The following is a 14,323-nucleotide window of genomic DNA, read 5'->3' on the forward strand; positions in this document are numbered from 1 at the left end:
CACTACACACACTCCTCACTACACACTTTCCTCACTACACTCTCCTCACTACACACACTCCTCACTACTCACACTCCTCACTACACACACTCTTCACTACACACACTCCTCACTACACACACTCCTCACTACACACTCTCCTCACTACACACTCTCCTCACTACACACTCTCCTCACTACACACTCTCCTCACTACACACTCTCCTCACTACACACTCTCCTCATTACACACTCTCCTCACTACACACTCTTCACTACACACACTCTTCACTACACACACTCTTCACTACACACACTCCTCACTACACACTTTCCTCACTACACATACTCCTCACTACTCACACTCCTCACTACACACACTCTTCACTACACACACTTCGCTACACACACTCTACACTACACACACTCCTCATTACACACTTTCCTCACTACACACACTCTTCACTACACACACTCTTCATTACACACACTCTTCACTACACACTCCTCACTACACACACTTCGGTACACACACTCTTCGCTACACACACTCTTCGCTACACACACTCTTCACTACACATCTCAGTAGTAGTAACCAGTTACCAGTAACCAGTGTACCGTTGACTCGTTACCAACCGTCTCTGCCTGAGTCACTGTCTATTCATGTTGTGCTGACCTGGCACTATTCAAAGACCCCCTCACATATGGGTACTGTGGGCGGCCAGTCAGTCAGTTGTACGAGAGAGAGCAGAGAGACTAGGTTACGGCTGTAAGGGCGCTACTCACCTTGTCTGTAATTATACGTACTACCAGCCTACGTGAGTATTACTTTACCCAATCCACGTGTCGAACTCTCACATGATACACACACTCTTCGCTACACACTCTTCACTACACACACTCTTCTACACACACTCCTCACTACACACACTCCTCACTACTCATACTCCTCACTACTCACACTCCTCACTACTCACACTCCTCACTACACACACACACTTCACTACACACACACTCCTCACTACACACACTGAGTCTCGACCCCTGCAACCACAATTAGGCAAGTACAATTAGGTGAGTACACACTCCTCACTACACACTCACTACGCACTCTCCTCACTACACACACTCTTCACTACACACACTCCTCACTACACACACTCCTCACTACATACACTCCTCACTATTGTATACTTGGTTAAGGAGAAAATTATCTGACGCTTTAGGATATTTGGGAAGGTACATGATAATTGACATAGATGAATACAATATACTGGATCTAAATAAATATTTACTTACGGTGTAAAATAATCATTGGTAGACCACTTAAAGTAGACCAGATTCCTAATCCCAGGTCCTAAGACCTCACACGCAGCTTCAGCTCTGTCCCTGGCCAAGGCTCGTCAACTTCGGTAAGATTCGTCAGGAAACTAGGCAAGTGTTTCCTGACGCGAGGTCTTAATCATGACCTGCCACTGGAGTTTTTTTTTTTTCATCTGACCGAGGCCTTCCGCTGGCTTACCGGTCTATCTTTTCTTACCTTGTTGTTTTAATATTCATCAGGAGACGAGACAAGTATTTCCTGACACGGGTTCTAATCATATAGATGACCCTTCGGTGTCTCTAAAGATTTTTTTTCTCTTAGCTACTTTCCCAGAGCTTATAGTCTTTACACTGTCCCAGAACTTTCGGTTACGGTGGGCAGTCTCGTGGGAAATTCACGAGGTGGTCTCCATCAAGACTAAGCTTGAGTTCTCTGACTAAGGCAGACTATAAGAGGATTAACTTTTTTTACTCTCTTCACAGAATGTGGAGGTCCAGTCTCAGGATGTCACATACTGGTTTAGCGATTTCTCCTGATTAAAATACAACAGTTGTGAACATCATTATTAGTCTTTAATGAAATGACGTAAAAAAAAATCTTGATTTTAGGGTGTGTAAGTTTTAATAGGCTAATTGTATTAGTCACATTGGTTTGTATACAATACACTAGAGAATGTCGCTTCTGATCAGTAATAAATCGCAGTATTTGTCTTTATTAGGTTATCTTTGGTTGTTTCTACATAATATTCATATATATCGTAATTACTTGCATGCAAACTTACTTAAAACTTAAATATTGGTAAATTTTACTGAAATAAAAGCTTGGATTTATTTTGGCCTCTTGGTCTCAATTTACCTTTTTTTTTTTTTAGAAGAAACTGGCAAAAATTGAAATACAGATTTTTATGCGATATAATCATTTGTAGGCTACAGACAAGAGCTGTAGCTCGGTAATCTTGATGGGTAGCGGATAACCTCGGGATAGTTGGAACATTCTTCCTGCAAGGCCGTCAACTAGACTCTCTGTACTCCTGACACAGTATTACTTTCAAGATATGACGACATTCTTGTTTCATTCAAGTTTATTTTATAAACTGACTTCTTGACGTTGTTGCTTGTGAAGGCTAAGTATTCCTGGTGGCCAGGCTTGTGATTGCTGTCTCTTAAATAACTTCGACTCTGATCTTTTTCTGAAGTCTCCACCCCCCCCCTCTCTCCTCCACGACCTGCCTCCTTCCATCCCTTTCCTCGACCCCATCATTCCTTTCTTTCCTTGACCTCTTCCTGTCTCCATGCCTTCCCTCGACCTTCTCAGTGTGTCACCAGCTTTCCCGCCTCACCTCTTTCCCAATAGCTCACCCTCACCCCACTTTGTTTTCTATTATTCATGTGTTATTGTGTCTCCATCTTTTCATGTATATGTTGAGGTAGAGCAGCTGGACCCAGCACTAGGCTCCCCAGGTATTATCCTCAGCTTACACACCTCACTCCCACACTTCCCTCTCCCACACTTCCCTCTCCCACCTCCCACGGCTTATGTAACCTACCCTCACCAAGAATAAAAGCAGACACTATTTTTTTTTTATCTGATAGCATTGAAAAGTTCAGAAACTGATGCAAGGATAGATGACCATAGAAAATGACGATAGACTATTGTGCAGTGGCTAATTTCTTGGTGACTGGTGATGGTTCATGGTGCTACAGGTGCCCACTGAGCTGAGGTAGAGAGGCAGCAGCGCCCAAGTTCACATGTTTCCCGCACTTTGTAAGTCAAGGTCAAGGAATCAGGACCCGCCCAAGAGGTTGGACTCATGCGTCTGGAAGCAGAGCTTCGTAATGTCGACGTGACGTGGCTCCGGAAGTATTGTCAAGCTTAAATGTATCATGGTGGTACCTGTGCATCCAGCAGATAACTCCGCATGTTCATGGAGACGTTTACGTGTACATGTTGTGTATATTTGGTATGTTTTGGTGGTACAATAGTTGTACCAGTGTTGGCAGCGCTGGTCAAGGTGTGAACCAGCAGGGAGTCAGACAGTCAGTGTGCTGTCAGCCGTGGAGAGGGAGTGTTGTTGCCACCCTGGCTCTGATCTGTGTTGTTTATATTGTAATATATCTCGTCATTCTTAACAAGTGACAGGAAGTGAGGTAATGTGTATATTCAACAGTGTGGTGGTGGTGCTCCATGCGTCTCCTCTTCCTCACAGTCGTAAACCAGCAACTAAATTACGTGATACACTAGTGAAACAGGATAGTTCAACTACCGTGACCTGACCAACACAGTAACGCCTACATGGTTAAAATATCTCGTATTGGACGTGGCTGCGAGTTAGTCACTCGTCAACACTGTATGACAGTGTAACATTATGGAATCATAGAAATGTGTAATACCATCAGTGTAGTTTATAGTACACTTGTTTATTATATATAAATTTATTACAAATTGAAAATTAATATTGTACATCGATTATTCATGATCGAAACGTCCAGTTTTCGTGTCCGCGACAGTTGACGAAGGACGAAACAGTTCGTGAATCTGCAAGTAGTTAGTAAGTTGTTATACAACTTTATATACGACTTTGTGTATACCAAAGTTTTATATACAAAAATATGCAGAATTAGCCTAGGATACTATTTGTGACTTTTTTCATTGGGCTGATATTGCACCGACTACCATTATTAGCTTGTATAAATAGGCCTAAATATTTACACCTACCGTACGTAATAAATGGGTGAGATAAGTCTTGAAGGGTCAGTAATCAGGAGAGAACGCCATCTTGGCTGTGGATCACGATCTATTTCCTTGGTTCAGCACCTCGAGGGAGGTTCCTTGACGCTGGTGAGGTGCTCTTGATCTAGGGAATTGGATCTGTGCTCCAGTTCCCTAAATTGAGCCTGAATGCCTTCCATCCCTACCCCACAGGCGCTGTATAATCCTACGGGTTTAGCACTTCCCCTTGATTATAATTGCCATACAGGGGGACTGCTGGACTTGACTGGGTTATTTTAGATGGCATCTACTAAACGTGCCATTGTTGTATACCCGAAACATGTGGCATAATTGATTTTAATCTGTAAAATGTCTGGTTATTAATGTTGCTCTGCGGCGGAACTCTTGGGATTTATTTATTTACCTTCACATACGTACCTGCTATCTAAACCACTCGAATGTTTTGTTTCTTGTGCGAATTGTTTTTTGGAAAATTATTTCTTTAGGAATACCACGTCAATCAGCGGTTACTGAGTCAGTCGATGTGTCTGGCCAGTTAGTGGCAGTAACCAGACACGCCATTTCCATCCCTGCCTGAAATGCATTACATAATTAGTGTTTTCCTTTTGTGCCTACTTTTATACCAATATATAACTACTGTATTCCTTGTATGGATGAACGAAATTATTATTATTGGAGTAAGGTTATGTTCGTTGTTAGGTTTTTTACCCAATTGCACAACATAAAACTATCTTGGTGGCAGAGACTACATATTAAATTATAATTTATAGCCAGAATACGCGGTGGAGCAGCATTTAATAATTACCATTATTGTGATGGTTGTGGTTGATTATTACAGTGAAAAATTTCGTGGTGGAAGTATTCGTATTGGACGCAGTATATCCACACACTGGTATATCTAATGATGCTAATGAAGAGAATAATGAAGACTTGCACAGCTGGCTGCCCGCCCACTTCACACCATCCCCACACCTTGCACTTCCTCTACTTCACCCAGCATTAAAAACTCTCTCCTTCCTACAAAAACCTTGATTTGCCGTCTACTCCACTTCCCCACCCTAAATTTAAAACTGTCTAGAGACTACAGACGGTAGAGGACGCTAGAATTCCTCAACAGATAACCTCCAAAAAAGCTTTAATATCAAGTATACACATTCTTTTTTCTCTGCTGCTATCTGTATGCTGAAATTGAATACAGTCCATATCTTAGCAGTTGAAGTATCCGTGACTGATGGTGTACAAGTAGGATGCAGCCATCATGATAGTCATGTAAAATATAGACTGTCAGCTGGATAAACCATGGGTCAGGTATACTACCTCTCACGAGCACCACACGACCCCATTTTTGTGGAAGCTTCTTTTATAAAAACTTTCATGATCTCTTTGGGTGCAACATGCTGTCGATGTCCATAGACAAATAATGTCAACTATGCTTCTCTCGTGTAGATACTGGCATAATTCAAGACATTGAGGAAACGTTTCACCACAAGGGAAGGGGGGGGGGCTTCATTCCCGAACCACATGTAGCGAAACTGCCATTAATACAAATAAAAATAAAAAATCGTTCCAAATAAAAATCAATCTTTCCAGTCATACTTCTCTTATATTTCACGTCTAGTTATGCTATTCAGCTAATTTAGGATTATATATCATAAATTGTCATTATTTTTTTATTGGTACTACCTAGATGCCACAATAAATGACAGTTTGAAAAGGCGAGTACCAGCAACACAGGCAGGAACTGCAGCGCTAGCGGGAAGACCTGCAGCTAACCACAAAACTCCCAGCCATAGTTTTCACTTGAGTATTTGTCTAACAGAGCGTTTAAGTGTCAAGGTTATGAAAGCGAATACGAGGTACTATGAATAGTGTGACCAGAGGAAGAGTGGCGTCTAGGGAGGGAAAAGGAGGGTGATATGGAAGGAAGTGTGATATGGAGGGAGTAGGAGAGGATGGTATGGAGAAGGATGAAAACCGCGTGGAGGGGAGAAGGTAGGTGATGAGAGGAGCGTGGAAAGGGGGGAAGGGGTAGGTGATGAGGGGAGCATGGAGCAGAGGGGAGGAGGTGGGTAGTATGGAGGAGCAGCTGTCTGCGGCAGTAAACACCTGGGCTACACTACCCTAACTCTCCCTGCAATAATCCCTCGCCTCTCACTAATACAGACAAGCCTTGTACAGTGTGGTTCACTTCCTCAAAGAAAGGGTCTAACGTAAAAGGCAACCCCCCTTGTTGCAAATTTAAATAGTGCCGCTTTAAATGTTGCCTCGTTAAGTGGGGTCAGTTTAGAACAGGTTGTTCCGGAAAAAACTAGACCATTGGTTCCCAAACTTTTTCAGGCTGCCTCCCCCCGTGGCTCCTAGACCACATCCCTAGTGGGCCCCCCCCCCATACACATACGAAACCTCTTTCTTGGTACTGTTAGATTTACTACAAATTCAAAACAGCTAATCCAGTATTAACTATAAACAAGCGTATTTATTTCACAAATAAAAATTAACATAGTAAACCATTTTATTTAATATGAAAGGGTAAATTTACTTCTCGTCTGTAACTACGTTGTCTTTACAGTTTTAATGAGATGGATGTGCTTGGTGCAGGAACATCAGCTTCTCAACATCGGTCTTGGAAGCACTAAGAAGTCTTAGATCCCGGTGTAAAGTAATTTTCAGTCTTTGCTTAGAAAGAAGCTTGACAACTGCACTGAAACCTCGATTTACTAAATACGATGTTGAGAAGGCAATAAAATACATCTTGACTGTTCCACAGTGCAGGGTAGCGGTCAGAAATGCTTTTTGTGACAAAAAATCTTTTATTTTTTTAAACTTTGGCCTTAGCATAATGTCATTTTGGAGTGAAATCAGTTCTTCCTCCACCTTTCCTGTTTCCTTGTTGCTGAAATCTAGAAATGGATTGAACACCCAGTCTTGTATTTTAAGCAAAAAAAAAATCTGAAACCTGTCAGACATGTCTATGCAGCTCATTTAGGTGTACACAATACACTTGAAGGTTATAGTCTGGTATGCTTTTCTCCAATTCAGAGGCTCGGTAACTGGAAGAGCTCACGACGGGCTATGTTACGTTTGAATGACTGGAACCTGGATAGAAAAGTGGAAAGGGCTGATTTGACTTTGATAATATTCTCATTTCCTTGCAGTTGCAGATTAACTTCGTTGAACTTTGTGAATACAACTGACAAATAAGCAGTGTCATGCTTGATGTTTTAGTTCATGACAGAACAGAATTGTAGTCTTAGAAGAATTCAACTACTGTTTTAAATAGTGAATAGAAACTTCTCAGGAAGTTTCCTATTAACAGCCATCTAGCTTCTGTGTGCAACAACAATCAATATCTTCTTCATTCTCGGTACAGAACTGTCGAGACAGTCGGTAATTGAGAGCATGTGCCTTGATTTTATTTGCTGCTGTGATAACAGTGCTTAATGACTTGTGAAGTCGACCACAGTTTTTTTTTACAACCAGATGTTATTTGTGGATTACACAGTGCACCGTAAACACACCAGGTACAGCCTTTTTTCAAGAAACTGATGAAGCCACGATGACAAACCTGCCATCGATGGTACCCCTCTGTTGCACAAGCAAGAATGTTGGTAAGCGGGATGTCTTTCTTCTTGAAAAAATTCTCAACACTAAATAATGACTCCTCTTTTGTATCTTAGATTTTGTAAAACACACTTCCTTGGTTCTGATGCCACTCTGCCGCCCCCCTTTTTCCTCAGTGCATCCCTGGATCTTTCCACCGCCCCCACGGGGGGGGGGGGCGTCCATTTTGGGAATCTCTGCTCTAGACGAAAACGTGTGTACGAGTACACGTGTGCTTGTATTGCTTACTAAATATTGTTCAGGATAATAGATATGAATAGAGGGAAATAACATGAGCTGCACGGCACCTAACACCCACTCGTGTGCCTGTCCAAACCTATTATTTAAGCTACCCAAATTCCTCGCTGAAGTGACGCTGTTCGGAATTTTATTCCACTCACCCGTAACTCTTGCCGAGCCATTTACTTCCCTGTATCATTTTTAAATATTTAATTTGTTCAACTTGAATCCATTGTTGCGGGCCCTGTCTTGGTTAGATACTTTTAGCACGTCGTTTATATTCCCTTATACCGATTTTTTATTTGTATACTTCAGTTGTATTCCGCTTAATTCTACGCCTTTCCTATGAGGATAGGCCTTGAGAGTATACCTGGAGAGTTTCGGGGGGCAACGCCCCCGCGGCCCAGTCTGAAACCAGGCATCGTGGTGGATCAGAGGCTTATCAACCAGGCTGTTACTGTTGGCCTTACGCAAACTGACGTACAAACCACAGCCCGGCTGGTTAGGTACTGACTTAAGGTGCTTGTCCAGTGCCTTCTTGAAGACAGCCAGGGGTCTATTGGTAATCCCTCTTATGTATCCTGGGAGGCAGTTGGACAGTCTTGTGCCCCTGATACTTATTGTGTTCTGTGTACTCGTGGCGCCCCCGCTTTTCATTTGTGGAATGTTGCATCTCCTGCAGTCTTTTGCTTTCATTTGAAGTGATTTTCGTGTGCAAATTTGGTACTAATCCCTCTAGGATTTTCCAAGTGTATATTATCGTGTCTCTCGCCTGCCTTCCAGAGAATGTAAATCAAGGGACTTCAACCGTTCCCAGTAATTTAGGTGTTTTATCGTACTTATATGTGCCGTGAAAGTTCTTTGTACACTCTCCAGGTCAGCAATTTCGCCTGCCTTTTCAGAAGGGGCCATTAGTGTACAGCAGTATTCCAGCCTAGAAAGAACAAGTTATTTGAAGAGAATCATCATGGGCTTGGAGTCCCTAGTATTGAAGGTTCTCATCCATCCTAACATTTTTCTAGCAGATGCGGTAGATACATTGTTTTGGTCTTTGAAGGAGAGATGCTCTGACATTATCACTCCCAGGCCCTTCACATTAATTTTCGCTCTATTGCAGTGGTTCCCAAACTTTTTCAGCTTGTTACCCAATTTAACATGCCACATAAAGCATGTTACCCCTTTCACAAAATGTTGTTATTATTGATATATATGGCTAAATTAAAACACTTGAGATATTTTCTTTTATTTATTGTATTTGAACATTGTGCATCTCTAATGACTATTACCAAAGATGTCAAGAACATCAGTGGGATGGATGGAGTTACATACTTGAAGCTAATTTAGGAATTCTTGGCTTCGTGGTTGAAAGTGCCAGCCTGGCATCGTTTGCAACATTCAAGCGAGTCCTCTTTTTTGTTTTCATACCCAGCACAGTTGAGAAGCCCTTCTCGCACAGAAACGTTGTTGAGAATGATACCAACAACTTCAAGGCTATCTTGGACAGAGTTGGCGAGTCAGGTAGTCGTGAAATCCAAAAGGAATCTGCATTTTGGTTTCGGAATTCGATTTTCAAGGCTTCATTGGCTCGCATTGTGATCCACTCCTCCTTTGCAGGGAAATCATCATGAATGGCATCATCAGGTACAGAGAAGGGATGAATGATCCACTGAAGAGTGGCTGTTTCTTGGTCACTCTCTGGAAAGTAGTAATGCATGCTTGTTTCAAGCCCACATACCACACATACATTATATATAAAATTAATAATAGCTACAAATTCACAGTAACAGTGGGTAAATACTAACTATATACTGCACAGGGCAGTACACATACATACCAGCTTATGTCTACCTCGGCTGATGTTCACAGATAAACTGACAGTGTGAAATAGAGGCAGCCTCAGGAAGTGAGTGACGCGTACTGGACAGGTCGATCTGGGCTACTGAGTGACTTTTGTCCTGAAGCACACTTGTCAAAATACTTTTGGGTTTCCACACACTTAGCTATATATTTCTTCTTTTATAATACTGTATATTAGTTTTTGATGTTTATTGTTATTTGGTTTAACTTTATTACTTACTTATAATAGGTTTACTTTACAACTTTATATACTAAGACAGTTAATAATCCTCATACCGGGTACCGCATTGTTTTCTTGATTTTCAGAATTCATAACTTTTTTTCTGTCACCCCTCCATTACCCCCCAAAAATGGTTAAATTACCCCCAGGGGGTAATTTACCCCCAGTTTGGGAACCACTGCTCTATTGTATGGTTAGAATTTTTTGTATATCCTGATAGTTTTAATTTCCTATAGTTTTCCCATATCTGAGTAGTTGAAATTTCTCTTCATTGAACTTCATATTGTTGAGTGGCCCATTTGAAGATTTGGTTGATGTCCGCTTGGAGTCTTGTGGTGTCGTCGATGGAGGAGGCTGTCATGGCAATTCGGGTGTCATCCGCAAAGGAAGACACGGAGCTATGGCTTACATCTGTCAGATATGAGGAATAGGAAGGGAGCGAGTACTGTGTACCTTGTGGAACACAGCTTTTCACCGTAGCTGCATCAGACTTGACTCTGTTTACTATTACTCTGTGTTCTATTTGTTAAAGTTTAGCCTATCTTCTCAGGAAAGATTTCTCGTACAACCTTTCTGCACTTTAATTCCCCTGCTACTTTCTTTTTAAACCATGTTATTTCTCTCTGTAATTGGCTATGTTGATCATGTCGAGATAATTTGAAATTGTTGCATAAAAACTAATATAAATATTAAAGGTATAATATATTGGTCCAGTAAGCGTCGCTCTCTTTTGACTCCTCTAAATGCCTTTTTTTTTTGACCTATAAAATAATTTATTGTTTATCCATTTAAGGTCATTTTTGTTTGATACAATTTTTCTGTGTGTAGCTTAGGCAACTTCCCATTACCTGACATGCGATCTTCGAGAAAATGTCATATTTTAATTAATCAGGGATGGAACAATACAGTTTTTTCTGCCGATACCTATGCTCTGTTTTAAGTCGATACAGATAATCAAAATTAGCCGATATCCACCGATACCATCACAGTTGGCCGATACTGATACTTGGGCACACTCCTGTTGTCAACCATCTTCTCTTTCCTGATACACACGATAATACCTAGTCAGGTTACCCAAGGCTACACTAACATAAAATCTGCTGCTCGGAAATTAACGACCTTGATTATAATTATTACGATAATTCCGTAAGATATTGAAAGTGATGCGTGATAGCTTTCTCCAAGTTCTTCATTAACCTCGAGATTATTAGGTACAGATTCCTTGTTTGGCAGAACCAAGTTAAGCAGGTTATTGCCTCTAGTTTTTGTCACAGACCGTTTTAAGACATTTCCTGGACTTTCTAGAAAGTAGTTGACTAGCTTTCCTATCTTATTTTGTCAATAATTTTGGTTAAGTTAAAATCTCCCATTTAACCATTTGCGTATCTAGATGGCCTAGTGATTTTGTTTCGTAGTTTGTTCCCAAATCTCGGTTTGGAGGTCTGTAGATTACATACGAGGCTCAGCTTTTCGCGTCGTTTGAAAAACTAGTCGAATAGTGTCCATCGCTTCCACTTTTATATCTTGTGTAATGAAACGGTTTAAAATTTTCCGAACTCCGCCACCATACCTGTCGACTCTTGTCGTTGTGGAATAAGTAATGTACTTGTATATGGAATTCAGCAGGCATGTCCCTATCTTTCAAATGACTTGTATCTCGGTTATCGCAATAATATGCTTCCTAGACATGCAATTAACCTTAGTTCCTTTATCTTATTTCTAGCAGTCCTACTGTTAGTATGGTAGACGTTGAAGGGAGTTAGTCACTCGCCTCTTTGCACCGTTTGTTGACCAGTTTCATTGCTTTTACTAATAAATGTATGATACTGTTTTTTAAACAGTACACAAATAACCCACACATAGCAGACAAACTAGTGACTTCGTTTCGGTCCGACTTGGACTATTAACTAGTCTGTGACTAGTTAATAGTCCAGCTCGGAATGAAAATTTCGTAATTTTTTTTTCTATGTGCGGGTTATTTTTGTTCGTCACGGTACTGTGCTTTTTTTTTATTATTTGATTTTGAAGTTTTTCCTAAGATATCTTGGCAGTTTTGCTCCATCGTTAGACAGCAGTTCGTTTTTGTTTTCCCCAAACCTCTACACCTGTCTTCTTAGTCTTGTACAGTTCAGCAACAGCTTCCTCGACCCAGTTGTCTAACGCTACCACCCTTTCCCCCCTTCCCCGAGAGATGCACCTCCCTAACCCTTATATGCATGCATACTTGACAGAATTTATCCCAGTTGTCAATGAATAGAATCGCAAGGTTTCTGCATTACTGGCTTAACAGCAATTTAAACCAGTTGCTAGACATTCTAAATTAAAATACTACATATGATTGGGAGTCCTCCCTATATTCTGATTAAATCTATAGCTGTCCTGCACTTGACTAACAGCTCCTCCCCTTTCTAATATTTCCTCTTACTGAGGCATATATAGGCTTGTTCCCATTACCTGACATGCGATCTAATCTATTGACTCTCCTACACTAGCTTCAGGAAAACATCCGCTGTCTCGCCTTCCTGTATCAGTTACAGAAGTCACGGTCCATAAATCTAATTTATGAGTCGCCGACGAGAAAACATTCTTTTATTAGAAAGGGGGCTTAGTGTTATCCTCTTCGTCGACCATTATACATTACTCATGGTGTACCTTTAAAACCCGCTCCCTTCTTATCCTCCATTAACTGCAAACCAGTTCCTTCATTACTGCTAACGTGTTACACTTCACAATCCCCAACTACTACACGCTCATTGTTACACTTGTATAAAAACATTTTCAATATTTTATTTTCCTCGTTGAGAAGCAAGACTTAATTTTCGCCACACTGAGCTCTGATTCTAAAGAATTAAAAGCTTAGAAACTAGTACAAGTTACTCGTTATAAAATTCCGTCCAGATTCCTTAGCTTAGGATAGGCAGGACCATCCTTGAACACTGACCTGAGACAGCTGATCGATATTATTGTTATTATTATTATTATTGTAAGCTTTTCATTAATGTATTTTTAAAATACTCAAGGGGGTGGGGTTAGGTGCATTGATACCAGGTAATGGGGCTCTTGATCTGAGAAACTGGACTTGCCCTCTCCATCCTTGGATCGATCTTGAATGTATCCCATTACCGCATGCGCTTATGAACCCCTTCCCTACGGGTTCGACGCTTTATCCCCTGACTAAATCAAACAAATCCAGAAAAACTAATGTTGTTTACATTGTCGACGACTCTGGATGAGTTCAGTGTGTAAACATGACGTTGAGTGTTAACGGAAGGGGTTATCTGATGGTAGCAGGTGTTGATGTGTGCCGGGTGTTGGTGACCACAACAAACTACCAGTGTACAGGGTGGTTATGAAGTACATAAGATATTAAAGTAATTACTAGTCCACAGGATAAGTATGGGGTGTTTAATAATGCTTATTTTAAACTAACACCTACTAGTCCACAGGAAGGGTACTACTGGGTGCGTGATAAAGATTATTAAAATAAAAACTACCAGTCGACGATACTTTAAGCATTAAAGAAAATTTTCAAGGGGGACGGGTCGTTACTCAGGTTTGATTTTCATCCACTTCAGATTTTGTTCCCGGCTATTGCAAGTGTGTCCCCACGTGGTAAATATCTTGTCATCGACAAAGAACAGTAGAACACACTGTAAAACTGCTAAAGCGGTGGTAAATTGCACAAAGTAATTTTTTTTATATAAGAGCAGTGGAGTGGTATGATCATTGCCAGGTCATTATAATGCAAATGGGGGGGGGGTCCCAGGCTCTATCATGATGGACTCTTGACCTGAAGGACTGAAGCAGATTTATTTCCTCCTTTATCTCGGATCAAATCTAAATACCCCCCCCCTCCCCACTTTCCTTAGATATTCCATGACACGGTAATGAAAGTATCCTTGACTAGTGGTGAACAGGTGACGTGCAGCCCTGACCATCGTGTAGTCGAGGGCTTTCAATTCCATAAATAAACTAACCCATTTTTGCTGATATCACCGCTAAAAGTACGTGTTATACAGCCCTTTAAGGGGAATGTTCATAAGCAGACCTTTGGTGATGGTTGTAAACTTTTGATGAAGGGCAAAAAGTTTCAATGGCCTAAGATTGTTCGAATATGTAGTAGAGGTCACCTATGAGAGGGGGGGGGTTGAGAAGTATAATGTCCTATATTGTAATCTTTGGGCATTTAAGTTCCTTGGGCAGCACGCTTTTGTGGACATATTGTTCTGACACCCAGTGATATCACATGTATTTTTTTTTATCATTTATGGTGCATATAGTCAGCTGATGTTCAATTAAGCAACTTGACTAATATCACTGTATACAAGTAAGGTATATTTTTTTTTGTGGGTTTATAATTAGTTTGAGAAGGT

General features: G+C 40.9%; 1 protein-coding gene across 3 annotated transcripts in view; it reads left to right on the forward strand.

Annotated features, from left to right (window-relative positions):
* The window catches only part of LOC128688663 (clavesin-2), a 133,654-nt gene that overhangs the window by 78,047 nt on the left and 41,284 nt on the right, over window positions 1–14,323 (forward strand). Inside the window, exon 1 of one of the 3 annotated variants that reach the window (XM_053776589.2) lies at window positions 3,307–3,450. The exons of the other annotated variants lie outside the window; for them this stretch is intronic. The gene's annotated coding sequence lies outside the window, so the exon portion shown is untranslated. Of the gene's footprint in view, window positions 1–3,306; window positions 3,451–14,323 lie in introns of those variants that run through there. 3 annotated transcript variants of the gene reach the window in all.

Source organism: Cherax quadricarinatus, chromosome 13 (genome assembly GCF_038502225.1).
Source record: "Cherax quadricarinatus isolate ZL_2023a chromosome 13, ASM3850222v1, whole genome shotgun sequence".
Lineage (NCBI taxonomy): Eukaryota > Metazoa > Arthropoda > Malacostraca > Decapoda > Parastacidae > Cherax > Cherax quadricarinatus.